The sequence below is a fragment of the Bos grunniens genome, chromosome 18, assembly GCF_055505025.1.
Source record: "Bos grunniens cultivar Pamir isolate PY7600 chromosome 18, Bosgru_T2T1.0, whole genome shotgun sequence".
Taxonomy (NCBI): Eukaryota; Metazoa; Chordata; class Mammalia; order Artiodactyla; family Bovidae; genus Bos; species Bos grunniens.
Window position 1 is genome coordinate 1,540,676 of NC_141182.1, and position 20,099 is coordinate 1,560,774.

The 20,099-nt window shown below is 41.2% G+C and overlaps 1 long non-coding RNA gene across 14 annotated transcripts in view; it reads right to left on the minus strand.

Moving 5' to 3' along the window:
• LOC147352884 (uncharacterized) overlaps nt 1–20,099 on the minus strand; it is a 59,504-nt gene extending 39,405 nt beyond the window's left edge. For 5 of the 14 annotated variants that reach the window (XR_015145224.1, XR_015145221.1, XR_015145225.1 and 2 more), the window contains exons 1-4: nt 19,759–19,897; nt 18,466–18,567; nt 3,331–3,436; nt 1,100–1,243 (exon numbers count right to left, since the gene is read on the minus strand). This is a non-coding gene — a long non-coding RNA (uncharacterized LOC147352884). Of the gene's footprint in view, nt 1–1,099; nt 1,244–3,330; nt 3,437–17,751; nt 17,986–18,465; nt 18,568–19,343; nt 19,510–19,566 lie in introns of those variants that run through there. The other 9 variants (XR_015145227.1, XR_015145226.1, XR_015145220.1 and 6 more) reach the window with 8 other exon arrangements.

A 20,099-nucleotide genomic window follows, 5' to 3' on the forward strand; every position in this document is an offset into this window, starting at 1 on the left:
TTATGGGACATGAAATACTATTGTACAGTACAATGAGATACTATTCAAGGCTAAAAGGAAATGAGCTGTCAGCTATGAAAAGATACGTTGAAACCTTAAGTGCATATTACTAAGTGAAAGAAACCAATATGAAAAGGCTGCATACTAAATGCTTTCAACCATATGATATTCTGCAGGGGCAAAACTATGCAGACAAGAAACAGATCAGAAGTTGCAGAGGTTGGGGGTGGGGTGGGAGGGATGAATCTGCAGAGCACAGAGGATTTGGGGCAGCGAAACTCTTCTCTATGGTACTAAAATGGTGAAGGCATGTCACTATCCTTGTCAAAACCCATGAAATGTAAAACGCCAAGTGTGAACACAAACTGTAAACTACGGATTCTGGGTGATAAAGATGTATCAGTGCAGGGTCATCAATCATAACAAATGCACTCTGGGTGCAGCATGCTGACAGCGGCTGAGGCTGCGCACACGTGGGCACACGGGGCACATGGGAACTGTGCGTGTTCCACTCAGGTAATGTTACCAAACAGTTAAGGAAGAAACAGCACTAACTCTTCACAGGCTTTTTTTTTTTTTTTTTAAATAAAGAGAAAGAAACATTTTCCACTTCACTGTATGACACCAACACCACCAAAATCATACAAAGCCACTACAGGGGGAAAGAAAATTAGATGTTAACATTCTTATCAAAACATTAGGACATCTGATTAGGATATCAGCAACATAAAAATAATTATTGTAATAATAACACATCATGATGAAGAAGTTTATTCCAGCTATGCAAAGTAGGTTCCACAGGTAAAAATCAATGTAATTCTCCACCCACCAGATGGGCAATCCACAAACTGGAGCACAATGATATCACAATCCTCCCAGTGCAGTGAGGGTGCTGAGCCCCACATCAGGCTTCCCAGCCTGGAGTCCGGCAAAGGGACTAGGAATCCCCAGGGAACCTGACTTTGAAGGGCAGCGGAACTTGACTGCAGGACTTTACAGGATTGGGGGAAAGAGTCTCCACTCCTGGAGGGCACACACCAAATCCTCTGGACCCAGGGGAAAGGAGCAGGGACCCCACAAGAGACTGAAGCAGACCTACCTGCTAGTGTTAGAGGGTCTCCTGCGCAGGCATGGGTTGGCAGTCACTCACTGTGGGGATGGCGGCACCAGCAGCAACAGTCCCGGGAGCTGCCCCTTGGCACGAACCCTCCTTGTGGTCATGAGACAGGACACTATAAAACTCCTAGAAAGGAAGAGCTCTGATGTAAATTGTAGCAATGCCTTTTTCAATCCCTCTCCCAGAATAATGGAAATAAAAACAAAAATAGACAAATATAACCTAACTAAACTCAAAAGCTTTTGCACAGCAAAGAAAACAATAAACAAAACAAAAAGACAACCCTCAGATTGGGAGAAAATATTTGCAAATGATGTGACTGACAAGGCTGTAGTCTCTAAAATCTACAAACAGTTCATGAAGCTTAACATCATCAAAACAAACAACCCTCTCAAAAAATGGGCAGAACATTGGGGTACATGTGTCTTTTTCAGTTTTGGTTTCCTCAGGATATATACCTAGTAGTGGGATTCCTGGGTCATATGGTAGTTTTATTCCTAGTTTTTTAAGGAATCTCCATACTGTCTTCCATAGTGACTGTATCAATTTACATTCCCAGCAACAGAGCAAGAGGGTTCTCTTTAGTCCACACCCTCTCCAGCGTTTGTTTGTAGATATTTTTGCTGACGGCCATTCTGACCAGTGTAAGGTGATATGTTGAACATCTTTTCATGTGTTTACTAGCCATCTGCATGTCTTCTTTGGAAAAATGTCTGTTTAGGTCTTTCGCCCACTTTGTGATGGTTGTTTTGTTTTTCTGGTATTGAGTTGAATGAGCTGCTTGCATACTTTAGAAATTAATCCTTTGTCAGTTGTTTCATTTGCTATGTACCCAGTGTTCATTGCAGCACTATTTACAATTGTTAGGACATGGAAGCAACCCAGATGTCCATCTACAGATGAATGGATAAAGAAGCTGTGGTACATATATACAGTGGAATATTACTCAGTCATAAAATGGAACGCGTGTGAGTCAGTTCTAACGAGGTAGATGAACACAGAGCCTATCACATGGAGTGAAGTAAGTCAGAAAGAGAAAAATAAATATTGTATGTTAATGCATATATATGGAATCTAGAAAGACAATACTGATGAACCTATTTGTGGGGCAGCAGTGGAGATGCAGACATAGAAAACAAACTGATGGTGCGGGAGGGAAGAGAGGGTGGGACGTATGGAGAGAGCAACATGGAAACATGCACTGCCCTGTGTAAAACAGACAGCCAACGGGAGTTTGTTGTATGATTCAGAGAACTCAAACTGGAGCTCTGTGACAACCTAGAGGGGTGGGATGGGAAGGGAGGTAGGAGGGAGGTTCAAAAGGGAGGGGATGTGTGTACACCGATGGCTGATTCATGTTGATGTTTGGCAGAAACCAATACAGGATTGTAAAGCAACTATCCTTCAAGTAAAAATAAATAATTTTTTTTAATTGGCAGAAGACCTAAACAGACATTTCTCCAAAGATGACATACAGATAGCCAAAGGCACATGAAAAGATGTCCGATACCACTAATTATTTGAGAAATGCAACTCAAAACTGCAATGAGATATCACCTCACACCAGTCAAAATGGCCATCATTTTTTTTTAAAAAATCCACAAACAATAAATGCTGGAGAGGGTGTGGAAAGAAGGGAATCCTCCTGCACTGTCAGTAGGAATGTAAACTGGTACAACCACTATGGATAACAGTGTGGAGATGCCTTAAAAACTAAAAATAGAGCTACCATATGACCCGGCAATCCCACTCCTGGGCATATATCCAGAGAAAAACATGACCCAAAAGGATAAATGCACCCCAATGTTCATTGCAGCACTGTTTACAATAGCCAAGACATGGAAGCAACCTGAATGTCCACTGACAGAGGAAAGGACAAAGATGTAGGACATATATACAATGGAACATTACTCGGCCCTTAAAGAGAATGAATTAGGGCCATCTGCAGCAACATGGATGGGCCTAGAGATTGTCATACTGAGTGAAGGATGTCAGACAGAGAAGGAGAAGTATCATATGACATCCCTTACATGTGGAATCTAAAAAATGAAAACAAATGAATGTTTTTACAAAACAGACTCACAGACTTAGAGAATGACCTTATGGCTGCAGGGGTGGGGGATGGGGGGAAGGATGGGGGAAGCAATAGTTAGGGAGTTTGGGATGGACATGTACACAGCTATATTTAAAACGGATAACCAACAAGGACCTACTGTATAGCAGATGGAACTCTGCTCAATGTTATGTGGCAGCCTGGAAGGGAGGGGAGTCAGGGAGAACAGATACTTGTACATGTATGGCTGAGTCCTCTCCATTCACCTGAAACAATCACAACATTGTTAACTGGCTATACTCCAATACAAAGTTTTAAAATTTTAATTTAAAAAAATGAGCGTAATTCTCCATATTAGTGGGATAAAGTAGAAACTCATAGGACTATTTCAGCTGATACAGAAAACCACTGGGCATAATTTAACACCTGTTACTGATGAAAACTCTGAGCAAAATAGGGACTAAAAGAGAATTTCCTCAACCTGAAGGACAATTATGAAAAGCTGTAGATTTCATAATACTAAATGGAGACAGACTAAACATTTTATCCCCAAGATTAGGAATAAGGCCAAAATGTACTTTTACTTCTATTAAAAATCATACTGGAGGTCCTGGATGATGCAAAAAACGATAATAGGTAGATAGGTAAAGGGTATATATATTAGAAAGAAAGAAGTAAAATATCACTGATAAATTTTTATAAATGTAAACAGTCAATTTTAGCAATTTAGTCAGAATTTTAAGTTAATATATAAAAATCACTGACATTCCTAAATACTAGTAACCAGCAAAAATTGAAAGAAAAACAAAATTTCCAGTATTATCAAGAAATATGAACTACTCTGGGACAAATTTAACAAAATTTGTGCGATATCTATACAAGGAAAACTACAAAAACACGACTGAATTTAAAGAAAATGCAAAAGGAAAAAAAAAGAGGTACCACATGATTGAAAAAAGTTGTATTTCTTATGAGATAATTTGTCAGCTTATTGGTCTAACATAGATTCAGTGTGATCCCAAACAGGTTTTCAGCAAACTTCTTGCAGAAACTGACAAGTTGATTAAAAATTTATATAGGAAAGGGCCAACAATCACAAAGATGTCTTAGAGGAATACACAAAGTTGGAAGAGTGACACTACTAGGTACTAAGTATTACATACAGACTTAAAGAGTTATCATACCTAACTTCAAAGCACTGTGTGGTAACAGCATAATGGACAGACACATAAATCAGCATAAGAGTACCAAAATAGAACAAAAAGCCAATCTGCTTTGAAGACCATCCATTGATTGGAGGGGGTTGGGGGGGTGAGTACTGTTTTTTTCAACTCAGAATTACCCACCACCAGTACTTTTTAAACGGAGAAGGCGATGGCACCCCACTCCAGTATTCTTGGCTGGAAAATCCCATGGACGGAGGAGCCTGGTGGGCTGCAGTCCATGGGGTCTCGAAGAGTCGGACACGACTGAGCAACTTCACTTTCACTTTTCACTTTCATGCATTGGAGAAGGAAATGGCAACCCACTCCAGTGTTCTTGCCTGGAGAATCCCAGGGACAGGGAAGCCTGGTGGGCTGCCATCTGTGGGGTCGCACAGTCAGACACGACTGAAGTGCCTTAGCAGCAGCAGCAGTAATTTTTAAAAACAGTTCTACCTGTACTTTTTGGTGAGATCTTATCTCTTAATTTATTACAATAAATGTCCCCTCGTATTACTGAGCATATCTATAATGTTGCTTTAAAATTCTTGTGTTCTAATTCAACTTCTCAATCATGTTGAAGTCAGATTCCATTGACTGCCTTTTCTCTTGGACAAAGATAACATTTTCTTGTTTCTTTGTATATTTTGATTTTTTTTACTATATTTTGGACATTATGAATGACTTATAAGAGATTCTGAATTATTCTGTGGTTTTCTGATGAATACTGATATTTTTATTGCAACAGGCAGTTAACTTGACTGAGGTAAAAACACCAAAGTGCTTTTCCTGTGTGGGCAACCGCTGAAATTTCTGTTCAGACCTTTTAGATTTATCTGGACTGCTTGAAAACTGTCTCATGCAAGCCCAGTTCACGAGTCAAGTGATGATGTGGTGAGTTTATAAACAAAATTTAGAGCTCCCCTTTGTGAGTCTGTCATTTCCCTACTAACTTTCCAGCTGCTGTGCGGCATGTGTGCCAAGTGGCTTCAGTCATGTCTGACTCTTTGTGACCACATGGACTGTAACCTGCCGGGCTCCTCTGTCCATGCGAATCTCCAGGCAAGAATACTGGAGTGGGTTGCCATACCCTCCTCCAGGGGATCTTCCCGACCCAAGGATCAAACTCGTGTCCCTTATGTCTCTCGCACTGGCAGGCAGGTTCTTTACCACTAGCGCCACCTGGGAAACCCTCCAGCTGTTGAGGTTACCCCAAATTCTGCCCTCTGGCTGTTCAATCTGAAAGTCTGTCAATATCCTTTTCAAGTTTTATCTTGGCCTGCACACTGGGGTAAAAAATGTGATAAACATAGGACATTCATGCAGTGCCATTCTCCTTTTCCAAACAGATACCCATCCAGTTTCTGCCTGCTTTGGCTTGTTCCCCTTGTATTCAAGCAGTTAAACTTTCATCTTTTTGACAGATTGTAATTGTTACCACAGAAGGATTGTTCAAAAGGTGGTACTCCTTCCTTAGGAAAGGTAAAAATGGTCCTAGAAGAACTGGATCTCTATAGGGAAAAAAATGAATCTTATCCCACCACTCACACAAGAACGAACACAAAACAGATCAGAGATTTAAATGTAAAAGCTGAAGCTATATATTCCAGAAAGAAAACCTCTGTGACTCTGAGGTAGACAAAGAATGCTTAGATAGGATGCATGAGTCAAATTAAAAATGAACAAACTGAACACCAATGTTAATCTTATGACTCATGCATTTTGTGTTCAATCTAAACAATCTTTCTCTACCTCAGTCACAGAGATTTTCTTTCTGGAATATACAGTTTCAGCTTTTTCAGCTTTTCCATTTAGATCTCTAATATACTTTATGTTCATTTTTGTGTGAAAGGAAAATTAAGATTCACTTTTTTTCCATATGGATACCCAATTAAAAGACACTTGCTCCTTGGAAGGAAAGCTATGACAAACCCAGACAGTGTACTAAAAAGCAGAGACATCACTTTGCCAACAAAGGTCCATATAGTCAAAGCTATGGTTTTTCTTGTAGTGAAGTATGGATGTGAGAGTTAGACCATAAAGAAGGCTGAACACTAAAGAATTGATGCTTTCAAACTGTGGTGCTAGAGAAGACTCAAGAGAGTCCCTTGGACTGCAAGGAGATCAAACCAGTCAACCCTGAAAGAAATAAACCCTGAATATTCATTAGAAGGACTGATGCTGAAGCTCCAATACTTTGGCCATGTGATTCGAAAAGCCAACTCATTGGAAAAGACCCTGATGCTGGGCAAGACTGAAAGCCAAAGAAGAGGGTAGCAGAGGATGAGATGGTTGGATAGCACTACAGACTCAATGGACATGAATCCGAGCAAACTCTGGAAAACAGTAAAGCACAGCTATGCCTGGTGTGCTGCAGTCCATGAGGTCGCAAAGAGTGAGACGTGACTTAGAAAATGAACAACAAACTGAACATTGTCAAAACTAAAAATTTCTCTAGAAAAGACATCGTTAAAAAATGAAAGTGCAGGGACCTTTCCTGGTTGGTCCAGTGGCTAAGACTCTGCGTTCCCAATGCAGGGGGCCTGGGTTCCGTCCCTGGTCAGGGAACTAGATCGCACAGGTCACAACTAAGACTCGGCATGCCGCAACAGAGATCAAGGACCCTGCATGCCACAGCTAAGACCCAGTGCAGTCAAACAAATTAAAAAAAAAAGAAAGTGCAAGTCTCAGACCAGAAGATATTCTGAACGTATGTTATTAACCAAGTACTTCTATATAGAATATAAGGAAGCTTCAAGTTCTCAATAAAAAGAAGCCAAGCCAGTTTTTAAATTGGCAAAAGATTTAGGTAGACACATCACGAAAGAGATCCAAGTACCTAATGAACACATGAAAATGTGGCCAGTGTCACTGGATATCAGTAAAGTACAAATTAAAACCACAAAGGGATACAAACACCCACCAGAATAGCTAAAAGTTAAATGATTAACATTTCCAAGTGTTGGCAAGGATATGGAGAATTGCAACTCTTATACATTCCTGAAGGGAACCTAAAATCACACAAATATTCTGGAAAACAGTTTTGACAGTTTCTTATAAAATTGAACAATTACTGTGTGATCCTGTAATTCTACTTCCCAGGTACTTAACCTAAAGATTACACACTGACATTCAAAGCAGCTTTATTCATAATGGCTTCAAACTAGAAACAACCCAAATGTCAATCAAAATATGAATGGATAAGCAAATTATATACATATAAATACATACAGATAAATAATACCATAATATTGACATACACTAAAATAGGAGTTAATGTCAAAAACATAACTGAGAAACAAACTAGATACAAAACAGTACATTCTGTATAACTTCATTTATTTATATGACATTAGAGAAAGTCAAACATGGACATGGTTCTATGCTAGTTTAAAACTCAATCCAATTGTTGGATTGTGGCCAATTTCCTGTGCCTATTACTTCTGGGTTACCTTGGTGGATTTCTGTTCTTGAGGGCTCTGATTGGATACCCGCTAGGAAATTTGTTTTAGATGAGTGTTCAATCCTGTTCTTTCTATCCATAATAATTCTAGATGGGATCCTCTCACCTGGCCAATTAAAAATACCTGCTCTGAGGCTGGCCATAGATTTAAGTTTTCTCTTAGGGTCATTTAAACTCAATCAGAGTGATGAGCTAAGTCTCAGTAAGAAATTAACTTCTCATCTATTAAAAGGAAAACTCCTACAATTATGGGGAGGATCTACATGGTTAACACCAGGCTATGGTCATTTAAGTTTAAAGGCTCCTCCATGTTGGGAACGGTTAAATCATACTAAAAATGATCAACCTGGTAATTGAGACAAGGCTGGGTGCTTTATGAACTATGCCAGTTATTACCCTTAGAGAGAGTAATTGGTATGGAACTCAGTGGATTTGTGGCACTAATTTATGGCCTTGACATCTACAGGGATGATACAAAGGTGTAGCCTGGGATTCCCATAATTTAAGGTCATACATGTTAACAAATTACAGATAACCCCAACCAATCTACCATTGGTATGATCCCAGTGGGTCAAAGATCTGTATTCTACTGGTATGACCATTTAGCAGCTTGTGTGTGTGTGTGTGTACACGCCTTCAATGGGGCTGGAGGGTGTAATTGACCTTGACAACTTTCATAAGCTTTAAATGATAGTAACTGGGCTATCAGCCTATTGAATTCTGAGATCTCAATGATGAGAAAGGCAGTGCTACAGCATCTCAGGGAGATATCTGTGCTATAATTCAAACTGAATGCTGTATTTTTGTACCTGATAAATCCTTTCATGTAACACATTTGAACCACATAAAAAATTTGCTCTAAGTGACCCATTCCCTAGTCTTGACAATCTTTAAAGAAAAACTGGTGTGGGAGGCTCATGGCTAAAATATTTACTTTTAATTCCACTAATGTTATTAACTATACCATTTGTATCCTGCTTGTTCACAAGATTATTATTTCTTGTATTACCAAGTATATGACTGAGCTTTCAACGGAAATGATGACTAGACTTGAAGCAGTTGATCAAAAGTATAGTTCAATATATGATCAATGATTGTAATAGTGTAACTCTAGAAGGCAATGGCACCCCACTCCAGTACTCTTGCCTGGAAAATCCCATGGACGGAGGAGCCTGGTACGCTGCAGTCCATGGGGTCGCGACGAGTCAGACACAACTGAGCGTCTTCACTTTCACTTTTCACTTTCATGCACTGGAGAAGGAAATGGCAACCCACTCCAGTGTTCTTGCCTGGAGAATCCCAGGGACGGGGGAGCCTGGTGGGCTGCCGTCTATGGGGTCACACAGAGTCGGACATGACTGAAGCGACTTAGCAGCAGCAGCAGCAGAGAAAGTCAAAACAAATCTATAAAGTAAAAGCACATTAGTGGTTGCCAAAGATTAGCAGAGAGGAGATAGAAAATGACTCTAAACAGGACAAGGGAACTTATTGGGGTAAAAGGCAAGAATGGGGAAGAAGCTGTATCTGAGAAGATATTGATCAAGAATTTTACAAAACTGGTGGGATATATCAAGCTATGATTCAACCCTACAAAAGGATAAACAGTATGCATTAGAAAAAATATATAAGCCTAGGCATATCATTTTAAAACTACTTAAAATAAAAAAATGGATAATCTTGACAGCAATCAAAGAGGTAAGTTCCTTTTTAAGTCTGATACCTAACTTCCAAGGAAAAACTGTAGGGATCAGAAGGTAAAGGAATTACATCCTCAAAGGAATGGGAACATTGAACTAACCATCCATAACTGACAAAACTACCCTTCATCAATGAAGATGAAATAGACTTTTTCAAATATATGAAAAATTGTGAGAATCTGCCCTCAACAAATTCATATTCAAATAAATACTGAAGGGCATTCTTCAGGCAGAAGGACAATGATTCTACCAACGGAAACTAGGAGACCCAGGAAGGAATGAAAAGTCACCCAAAAAAGGTAGATCTACAATAATGATAAATCGTACAGGATTTTAAATACCTAGAAAACTAAAATACAAACAGCAAAATATGAGAACATGAGATAAAATGTAAGTTAATAATAGATTTGATAAATCAAGGGTATAGAGCAGAGGGAAATTAAATTATTTAAAAAAATCAATCTAAGAGAGAGCAAGAAAGGAAAAAAATGAGAAATAATATGATGGTAAGTATCAAGTCAATATATTTTTACAGGCTAATATATTAATAATTATATTAAATAAAGAAGGGTCAACTGCAGGGGTCTGATTTCTAACCATTTGACTCTTAAGGACTCCAAGACCCCATTATCTTGAGGCTGTATGACTCTAACACTCAGCCTCTTGATTACTGAGACCTGTATCTCCTTACTCTCAGCATAGGATATATATTATCAATATAGGAGATACACACTGATCAGCCTACAGGCTCACTGCTCTTTTTTTCTTCCAGCACCTAAACTGCTCCTGGACCCTGGGGAACTTTTATATGCTTGTGGGAGAGGGCATATTATCAGTGAAGGTTACCTTTTCCTCCACTGTGCAAAAACAAGAAACATTGCCTACCCACTGTTTTTCTTTTAATTCATGTCCCACCAAGTGAGCCTAGTTTTCATTTTCATTTTATAGCATTTTCCTGCTAACTGCAGTAGGGAACTAGGTAGTGCCCAGGGAAAGTAATGAAGATGCAGAATGTATGAGGACAGCAGAGACAAGTTATCATACAGACCCGGAGGTTTAAAGCAACAGAAATTTATCCTCTCTTAATTCTGGACACTAGAAGTCTGAAATCAAGGTAAGAACATGGCCCTTGCTCCCTCTAAAGAGTTGAGAGAAGGCTCCCTCTTTCCCTCTTCTTAGTTTCTAGTGGTTGCCCACAATCGGTTGTGTTCTTTGGTTGCAGCTGCATAATTCCAATCCCTGCTTCCAGAATCTTGCCTCAGTGTGTATGTGTTCCCAGTGTCTCTGTATTCAAACCTCCTTCTTTCTCTTATAAAGACACCAGACACTGGGTTAGGACCCACCCTAATCCAGTATGATCCCATCTTACCTTGGATAAAATCTGCAGAAACCTTCAGCTCAGTTCAGTCGCTCAGTTGTGTCCAGCTCTTTGCGACCCCATGGACTGCAGCACACCAGGCTTCCTAGGCAAGCTCCCAGAGCTTGCTCAATCTCATGTCCATTGGGCCAGTGATGCCATCCAACCATCTCATCCTCTGTCATCCCCTTCTCCTCCTGCCTTCAATCTTTCCCAGCATCAGGGTCTTTTCCAAGGAGTCAGTTCTTCGCATCAGGTGGCCAAAGTATTGGAGTTTCAGCTTCAGCATCAGTCCTGCCAATGAATATTCAGGACTGATTTTGGATGGACAGACTGGTTGGATCTCCTTGCAGTCCAAGGGACTCTCAAGAGTCTTCTCCAGCAGCACAGTTCAAAAGCATCAATTCTTTGGCACTCAGCTTTCTTTACAGAAACCTTATTTCCAAATTAAAATCACATTCACAAATAATAAGGTTCAGACTTAAAAATATTTTGGGGTAAGAGATGGAGGTACACAATTCATCCCACACCAGAGACTCTCTCTAAATTTAAGAAGCTGTACAAAGTTCTAATAATTCCTATCCATGTTCTTTAGGTCTGAGTTTCTGGAATTCCCTTGGGCCTCCTGTTAGCTTTGTTTATCTCTGTGGATAGTGCTTTTTAAATGACCCTAGCCCTCTGAACTTACAAAACCTATAAAGCCCTCTCTAGGGTTTCCCTCATAGCTCAGTTGGTAAAGAGTCTGCCTGCAACGCAGGAGACTGGGGTTTGATTCCTGGGTTGGGAAGATCCTTTGGAGAAGGAAATGGCAACCCATTCCAGTAAGCTTACCTAGAGAATCCCATGGACAGAAGAGCCTGGCAGGGTACAGTCCATGAGGTCACAAGAGTCGGACACAACTTAGTGACTAACCCACCCAGCCTTCTGAACTTTCAACTTCTATAAAGCCCTCTCTACAAAAATTTCTCTTTCCAGGTGACAAGCTTGATGGTGGAGTTAGAATAAATTCCTATCCTCCTGACAACAGGGATCAAATCTTTATAATCCAATATAAAGCAGAATAGAGTATGCTATTCAATAAATTAAATTCAGCTGTGTAGTGTTTCTTATGGGACCTCATCATTACCTTTTAACTGAGCTTTGCCATGTAAGAAAGATCTCCTTATGATTTTCCCTCACACTCCACATCCTTGCTTTCCTCCCTCTGAGACTATTTGATAGTTTTAAAAATCTCCTAGAAGGCACTTATTTAACTTCTGTGAGTAGAACCACAGTAGTAGATATAATGGTCATCTGAGTTAAATTCACCCATTCCAGTCCATTTTAGTTCGCTGATTCCTAGAATATAGACGTTCACTCTTGCCATCCTGTTTGACCACTTCCAATTTGCCTTGATTCATGGACCTGACATTCCAGGTTCCTATGCAATATTGCTCTTTACAGCATCGGACCTTGCTTCTATCACCAGTCACATCCACAGCTGGGTATTCTTTTTGCTTTGGCTCCATCCCTTCATTCTTTCTGGAGTTATTTCTCCACTGATCTCCAGTAGCATGTTGGGCACCTACTGACCTGGGGAGTTCATCTTTCTGTGTCCTATCTTTTTGCCTTTTCACACTGTTCATGGGGTTCTCCGGGCAAAAATACTGAAGTGGTTTGCCATTCCCTTCTCCAGTGGACCACATTCTGTCAGACCTCTCCACCATGACCCTCCGTCTTGGGTGGCCCTACGCAGCATGGCTTAGTTTCACCGAGTTAGACAAGGCTGTGGTCTGAGTGATCAGATTGGTTAGTTTTCTGTGACTGTGGTTTCAGTCTGTCTGCCCTCTGATGCCCTCTCTCAGCACCTACCATCTTACTGGGGTTTCTCTTAGCTTGGACGTGGGATCTCTCTTCAAGGCTGCTTCAGCAAAACGCAGCTGCTGCTCCTTACCTTAGACGTGGGGTATCTCCTCTCAGCCGCTCGCCACTCCAGCGCTGTGCAGCCACTGCTCACCGCTCATACTGTCCAAAATGACAGAATGATCTCTGTTCGTTTCCAAGGCAAACCATTCAATATCACGGTAATCCAAGTCTATGTCCCGACCAGGAACACTGAAGAAGCTGAAGTTGAATGGTTCTATGAAGACCTACAAGACCTTCTAGAACTAAAACTCAAAAAAGATGTCCTTTTCATCAGAGGGGACTGGAATGCAAAAGTAGGAAGTCAAGAAACACCTGGAGTAACAGGCAAATTTGGCCCTGAAGTACAGAATAAAGCAGGGCAAAGGCTGATAGAGTTTTGCCAAGAGAATGCACTGTTCATAGCAGACACCTTCTTTCAACAACACAAGAGAAGATGCTATACATGGACATCACCAGATGGCCAACACCAAAATCAGATTGATTATATTATTTGCAGCCAAAGATGGAGAAGCTCTACACAGTCAGCAAAAACAAAACCAGGAGCTGACTGTGGCTCAGATCATGAACTCCTTATTGCCAAATTCAGACTTAAATTGAAGAAAGTAGGGAAAACCACTAGATCATCCAGGTATGACCAAATCAAATCCCTTACGATTATACAGTGGAAGTGAGAAATAGATTTAAGAGACTAGATCTGATAGACAGAGTGCCTGAAGAACTATGGACAGAGGTTCGTGACATTGTACAGGAGGCAGGGATCAAGACCATCCCCAAGAAAAAGAAATGCAAAAAAGCAAAATGGCTGTCTGAGGAGGCCTTACAAATAGCTGTGAAAAGAAGAGAAGTGAAAAGAAAAGGAGAAAAGGAAAGATATACCCATTTGAATGCAGAGTTCCAAAGAATAGCAAGGAGAGATAAGAAAGCCTCCCTCAGTGATCAGTGGAAAAAAAGAGAGAAAAACTATAGAATGGGAAAGACTAGATACCTCTTCAAGAAAATTAGAGATACCAAGGGAACATTTCATGCAAAGATGGGCTTGATAAAGGACAGAAATGGTATGGACCTAACAGAAGCAGAAGATATGAAGAAGAGGTGGCAAGAATACACAGAAGAACTGTACAAAAAAGATCTTCACAACTCAGATAATCACGATGGTGTGATCACTCACCTAGAGCCAGACATCCTGGAATATGAAGTCAAGTGGGCCTTAGGAAGCATCACTACGAACAAAGCTAGTGGAGGTGATGGAATTCCACTTGAGCTATTTCAAATCCTAGAAGATGATGCTGTGAAAGTGCTGCACTCAATATGCCAGCAAATTTCGAAAACTCAAACGTGGCCACCAGACTGGAAAAGGTCAGTTTTCATTCCAATCCCAAAGAAAGGCAATGCCAAAGAATGTTCAAACCACCACACAATTGCACTCATCTCACATGCTAGAGAGGTAATGCTCAAAATGCTCCAAGCCAGGCTTCAACAGTACGTGAACTAAGAACTTCCAGATGTTCAAGCTGGTTTTAGAAAAGGCAGAGGAACCAGAGATCAAATTGCCAACATTCTTTGGATCATTGAAAAAGCAAAAGAGTTCCAGAAAAACATCTATTTCTGCTTTACTGACTATACCAAAGCCTTTGACTGTGTGGATCACAACAAACTGGAAAATTCTTCAAGAGACAGGAATACCAGACTACCTTACCTGCCTCTTGAGAAATCTGTATGCAGGTCAGGAAACAACAGTTAGAACTGGACATGAAACAACAGACTGGTTCCAAATAGGAAAAGGAGTACATCAAGGCTGTATATTGTCACCCTGCTTATTTAACTTATATGCAGAGTACATCATGAGAAACGCTAGGCTGGACGAAGTACAAGCTGGAATCAAGACTGCCGGGAGAAATATCAATAACCTCAGATATGCAGATGACACCACCCTTATGGCAGAAAGTGAAGAAGAACTAAAGAGCCTCTTGATGAAAGTGAAAAAGGAGAGTGAAAAAGTTGGCTTAAAGCTCAACATTCAAAAAACAGAGATCATGACATCCGGTTTCATCACTTCATGACAAATAGTTGGGAAAAAACAGTGGAAACAGTGGCTGATTTTATTTTGGGGGGCTCCAGAATCACTGCAGATGGTGACTGCAGCCATGAAATTAAAAGATGCTTACTGCTTGGAAGCAAAGTTATGACCCACCTAGACAGCATATTAAAAAGCAGAGACATTACTTTGCCAACAAAGGTCCGTCTAGTCAAGGCTATGGTTTTTCCAGTAGTCATGTATGGATGTGAGAGTTGGACTATAAAGAAAGCTGAGCACCAAAGAATTGATGCTTTTGAACTGTGGTGTTGGAGAAGACTCTTGAGAGTCCCTTGGACTGCAAGGAGATCCAACCAGTCCATCCTAAAGGAGATCAGTCTTGAGTGCTCATTGGAAGGACTGATGCTGAAGCTGAAACTCCAATACTGTGGCCACCTGATTAGAAGAGCTGACTCTTTTGAAAAGACCTGATGCTGGGAAAGATTGAAGGCAGGAGGATAAAGGGACAACAGAGGATGAGATGGTGGGATGGCATCACCTACCCAATGGACATGAGTTTGGGTAAACTCTGGAAGTTAGTGATGGACAGGGAGGCCTGGCGTGCTGCAATCCATGGGGTCACAAAGAGTCGGACATGACTGAGCGACTGAACAGAACTGAAACAAATAGAATTTACTCTCATTTTTAAAAGTTTTTTAAATAATTTTATTTATTTATTATGGATCTTCACTGCTGTGTGGACTTTTCTCTAGTTGCAGAGCATGGGGGCTTCTCATTGCAGTGACCTCTCCTGTTGCAGAGCAAGGGCTCTAGGGCACATGGGCTCAGTAGTTTTGGTTCCCTGTCTCTAGAGCGCAGGCTCAGCAGTAGTGGCACATGGGCTTAGCTGTTCTGAGGCATATGGGATCTTCCCGGACCAGGGATCAAACCTGTATCTCCTGCTCTGACAGGTGGATTCTTTACCACTTAGCTACCAGTGAAGCCCTACTCTCATTTTTTAAATTTAATTGAAATCTCACAAATAAAGTGCCAGGCCTGGATGGATGCATTGGTGTTTTCTATCAAATATTCAAAAAAAATTAAAAAATAAAAACAATCCTATACAAAATCTTTCAAGAAACAGAAGAACAAACACATCTCAGATCATTTAAAGACAGCAATGTCCTAATTCTAAAACCAGACAATCACAAGTAAACAAAACTAAGACGATTCTCCCTTACGTGTGTGTGTTATGTCGCTTCAGTTGTGTCCAACTCTTTGCAACCCTATGTACTGTAGCTTGCCAGGTTCCTCTGTCCATGGGACTCTCCAGGCAAGAATATTGGAGCGGGTTGCCATGCCCTCCTCTAGGGGATCTTTCTTTTTTCTCTCTCTCTTTATGACTAATTTCTTCCTGGTTCTTTATTTTTTTTAATATAAATTTATTTAATTGGAGGTTAATTACTTTACAATATTGTATTGGTTTTGCCATACATCAACATGAATCCGCCACGGGTATACACGTGTTCCCCATCCTGAACCCCCCTCCCACCTCCCTCCCCATACCATCCCTCTGGGTCGTCCCAGTGCACCAGCCCCAAGCATCCAGTATCATGCATCGAACCTGGACTGGCAATTCGTTTCATATATGATATTATACATGTTTCAATGTCAATCTCCCAAATCATCCCACCCTCTCCCTCTCCCACAGAGTCCAAAAGACTGTTCTATACATCTGTGTCTCTTTTGCTGTCTCGTTTACAGGGTTATCATTACCATCTTTCTAAATTCCATATATATGCGTTAGTATACTGTATTGGTGTTTTTCTTTCTGGCTTACTTCACTCTGTATAATAGGCTCCAGTTTCATCCACCTCATTAGAACTGATTCAAATGTATTCTTTTTAATGGCTGAATAATATTCCATTGTGTATATGTACTACAGCTTTCTTATCCATTTATCTGCTGATGGACATCTAGGTTGCTTGCATGTCCTGGCTATTATAAACAGTGCTGTGATGAACATTGGGGTACACGTGTCTCTTTCAATTCTGGTTTCCTCAGTGTGTATGCCCAGCAGTGGGATTGCTGGGTCATAAGGCAGTTCTATTTCCAGTTTTTTAAGGAATCTCCCCACTGTTCTCCATAGTAGCTGTACTAGTTTGCATTCCCACCAACTTTACTAACAGCCATTTATCACATCATGCACAGAATGAAGTTTTAGGTGAACTAAAGTTCTAATGTGAACATTGTAACAACAGTGTAGGAGGGTTCTCCAGGGGATCTTTCTGACCCAGGGATCAAACCCACATCTCTTCTGACTCCTGCATTGACTTGCAAGTTCTTTACCACTAGTGCCACCCGGGAAGCCCATCTCCCTGATGTTTCTCTAAAGGAAACAATCTTAAGGTCACATTAAAAAACATGAAAACAGTCAGGATACACTCCGTTCATGAATGAAAAGACTGAATATAGCAAAGATGACAACTCTTCCAAATTAATATGTTATAGTCAAAGCAATTCCTATTGAAACCTCAAAAAAATTTCTTATGGGATTTAATAAACTGATCACAAAAATTAGTATGAAGGATCTAAGGGCCAAGAATAAATAAGGTAAAGAACAACTTGGTACAGGGAGTAAGGGAAGCAATTAACCCACGGGATATTGTCTTATTTTAAAGCAAAAGTAATTAAAACACTGTATTATATATGCAGAGCTAGACAAAACAGAATAGAAAAGCTCAAAAACAAACATGTATATATCAAAGCTATGTGGGAATACGACATTATCCAATCAGTGAGGAAGGGATGTCCTATTTCAGGGGTTAGCAAACTTTTTCTGTTAATGGCCACACAGTAATATATTAAGCCTTGAAGCCCATATAGTCTCTGTCACAACTACTGAACTCTGATGTTGTAGCACAAGAGAAGACAGACAATAAATTTTAAAAATGGATGTGCCTGTGTTCCAACAGAATTTTATTTACAAATACAGATAGTGAGAAGACTTCCCCAGTGGTCTCGTGGTTAAGAATCCACCTTTCAATGCAGGGAACACGGCTTTGATCCTTCGTTGGGGAATTAAAATCCCAAATGCCTCAGGGGCAACTCAGCCCGTACCAAAACTAGAGAAGCCCACTGGCCACAACGAAAGATCCCGCACACCGCAACTAAGACCTGAAGGAGACAAATGAATAAATAAAATTTTTTAAAAACAACAAACAGATGGTGAGCCAGATTTGGCTCATGGGCCATGGTTTTCCAAATAGCAACAGAACAATGACAAAACTTTACTAACAGCCATTTATCGCATCATGCACAGAACAAAGTTTTAGGTGAACTAAAGTTCTAATGTGAAAAAAGAATACAACATAGATTATACTCAGGGCACATTATTTTTCACAATGAAAGTTATTTTAATATAAAACATCTAAAAAATAAGGCATATAAATTATTTAACTCAGTATTGATCAAGAATCCTCCTACTTTGTATATTAACTCAAAAAGACAAGATACAAAATCTTATCATTTTACTTCTTATACACGTGTGCCCATACCCTCATGTGAATGACCTTCCTATAACTTTAGAAAGCATTTCAGTGTCTTCTCTTAAATTCTTAATCCAGTGCTCATTTTAAAGCTGCGCTACTAATTTACCTGAGTAGGATCCTATCAGGCCTTCTCAGCACAGATTCCCCCGTGCCCATGTCCTCCAACTGCCTCTTATTTATAGCAAAGCTTTAGCCTCCAAGGACTTCCCTGAATTCCACAGAACAAAATTTAATCAGAGTTGAGAAAATACAGAAATAAAAGAAAACAATCGAGCAAGAGAAAATTATAATAGTTCAGTCATAAAACAAAGTCAAAAACCTTCAGTTTCTCTTTAAGGGTTATAGATAATATTCTGAACCATATCTTTTGAGCCACTCTGCAGACACTAAAACCCACACTAGGTGTATGAAGTTAACTGCATGCTGACCCAGAGCAGTTGGAACCAGAAGATCAAGGATACTGACTCCCAGTTACCTCACCACCAACCAATTAGAAAAACGTCCATGTGCTGATCATATACCCACCAACCCTCCCTAACAAGGGAGTCTGAGCCTTTTGAGCATCAGCTACCCTGACTGCTTGTTTGGCGCCTTCAACAAATGCTACATTTTCCTTCACCACAACCTGGTGTCAGGAGACGAGCTTTGCTGCGCACGGGGGAGGAATCCAAGTTTGGATTGGTTAACACTAATGTAACTGCTTCAGCCTCCCCATTCCCGCTTGCTTCAGAATAGTCTGATCATAGTAAAGACACACAAGGTTAACGAAGAGAAGTCTTTTCTATCAATGGTTGTTCCAACGTTTTGGATCGAGCCTCCACGTTTGACAGCCCTATTGGCTTTGTTCCGTTTCAAGGTCTGAACAGTATACCTAACGCCAATATGACATGTATGTGTCAACAGGGTACGACCAAGAACAAAACAGTCATGTATTCGATATGAATCTATCCTCATCAAGAGTCAGCAACTGGGACAAGAGCTTACATTTCTGTAGCGCTTTATATCGCGCTTCAGGTCGCTGAGGAGTCTTTCCCACCCTGTCGAAGGTAGATAGAAAGTTTCTGGCAGCGATGGTGATGGAGAGCGGGATACAATTAGGAAATCGGTCGGGAGTGAGGGGGGTGTCAAGCACGCTGAGGAGGGAGGGAAGCTGAGAGGCACCGTTAGTGAAAGGAAAGGAAGGGGAACCTCAGGAGGAGTCACCCACCGGGGCCGACAGAAGCGGGGCGCACGCGTCTTCTCTGAGACGCGGGGAAAACCTAGACGACGCGAGGAGGCCAACTGAGAGCGCCCGCCTCAGCGAGGGAAGCTGCCCGGCTGAAGCCCCCATCTCAGGGCGACTGCTTGGCGTCCTGCACCTCGGCCGCCCTTTTCGTCAGTTCCCCTCAAGGTCACTCACCACCCAGGCTGCCGGCGCCAGCAAGCCGCCCGGCTCCACTCCGCACCTCACACAGGGTCAGCTGCACAGACTCAAGCACGGGCTCTAGTGCCTTGCGGTCCAGAGCGTCTCCCGGAGTGACGGACAGACGAGCCAATCGAAGCGGGGGGCGGAGCGATGGGTGGGGTGGGACCAAACCGCGAGGTCGCGACGAGGTCGCGGAGGCTGGTGGGCCCCCGTGATTTACCGCCGGAAGGCGTGGCTCCAGGGGAAAAGCGGTCTTGTTAGGTGGTCACGGTGGTTTGGGGCTGAGACTGTCTCCTCAGGGGTAACCGCGGGCCTGTACCACGCCACCAGCCTAC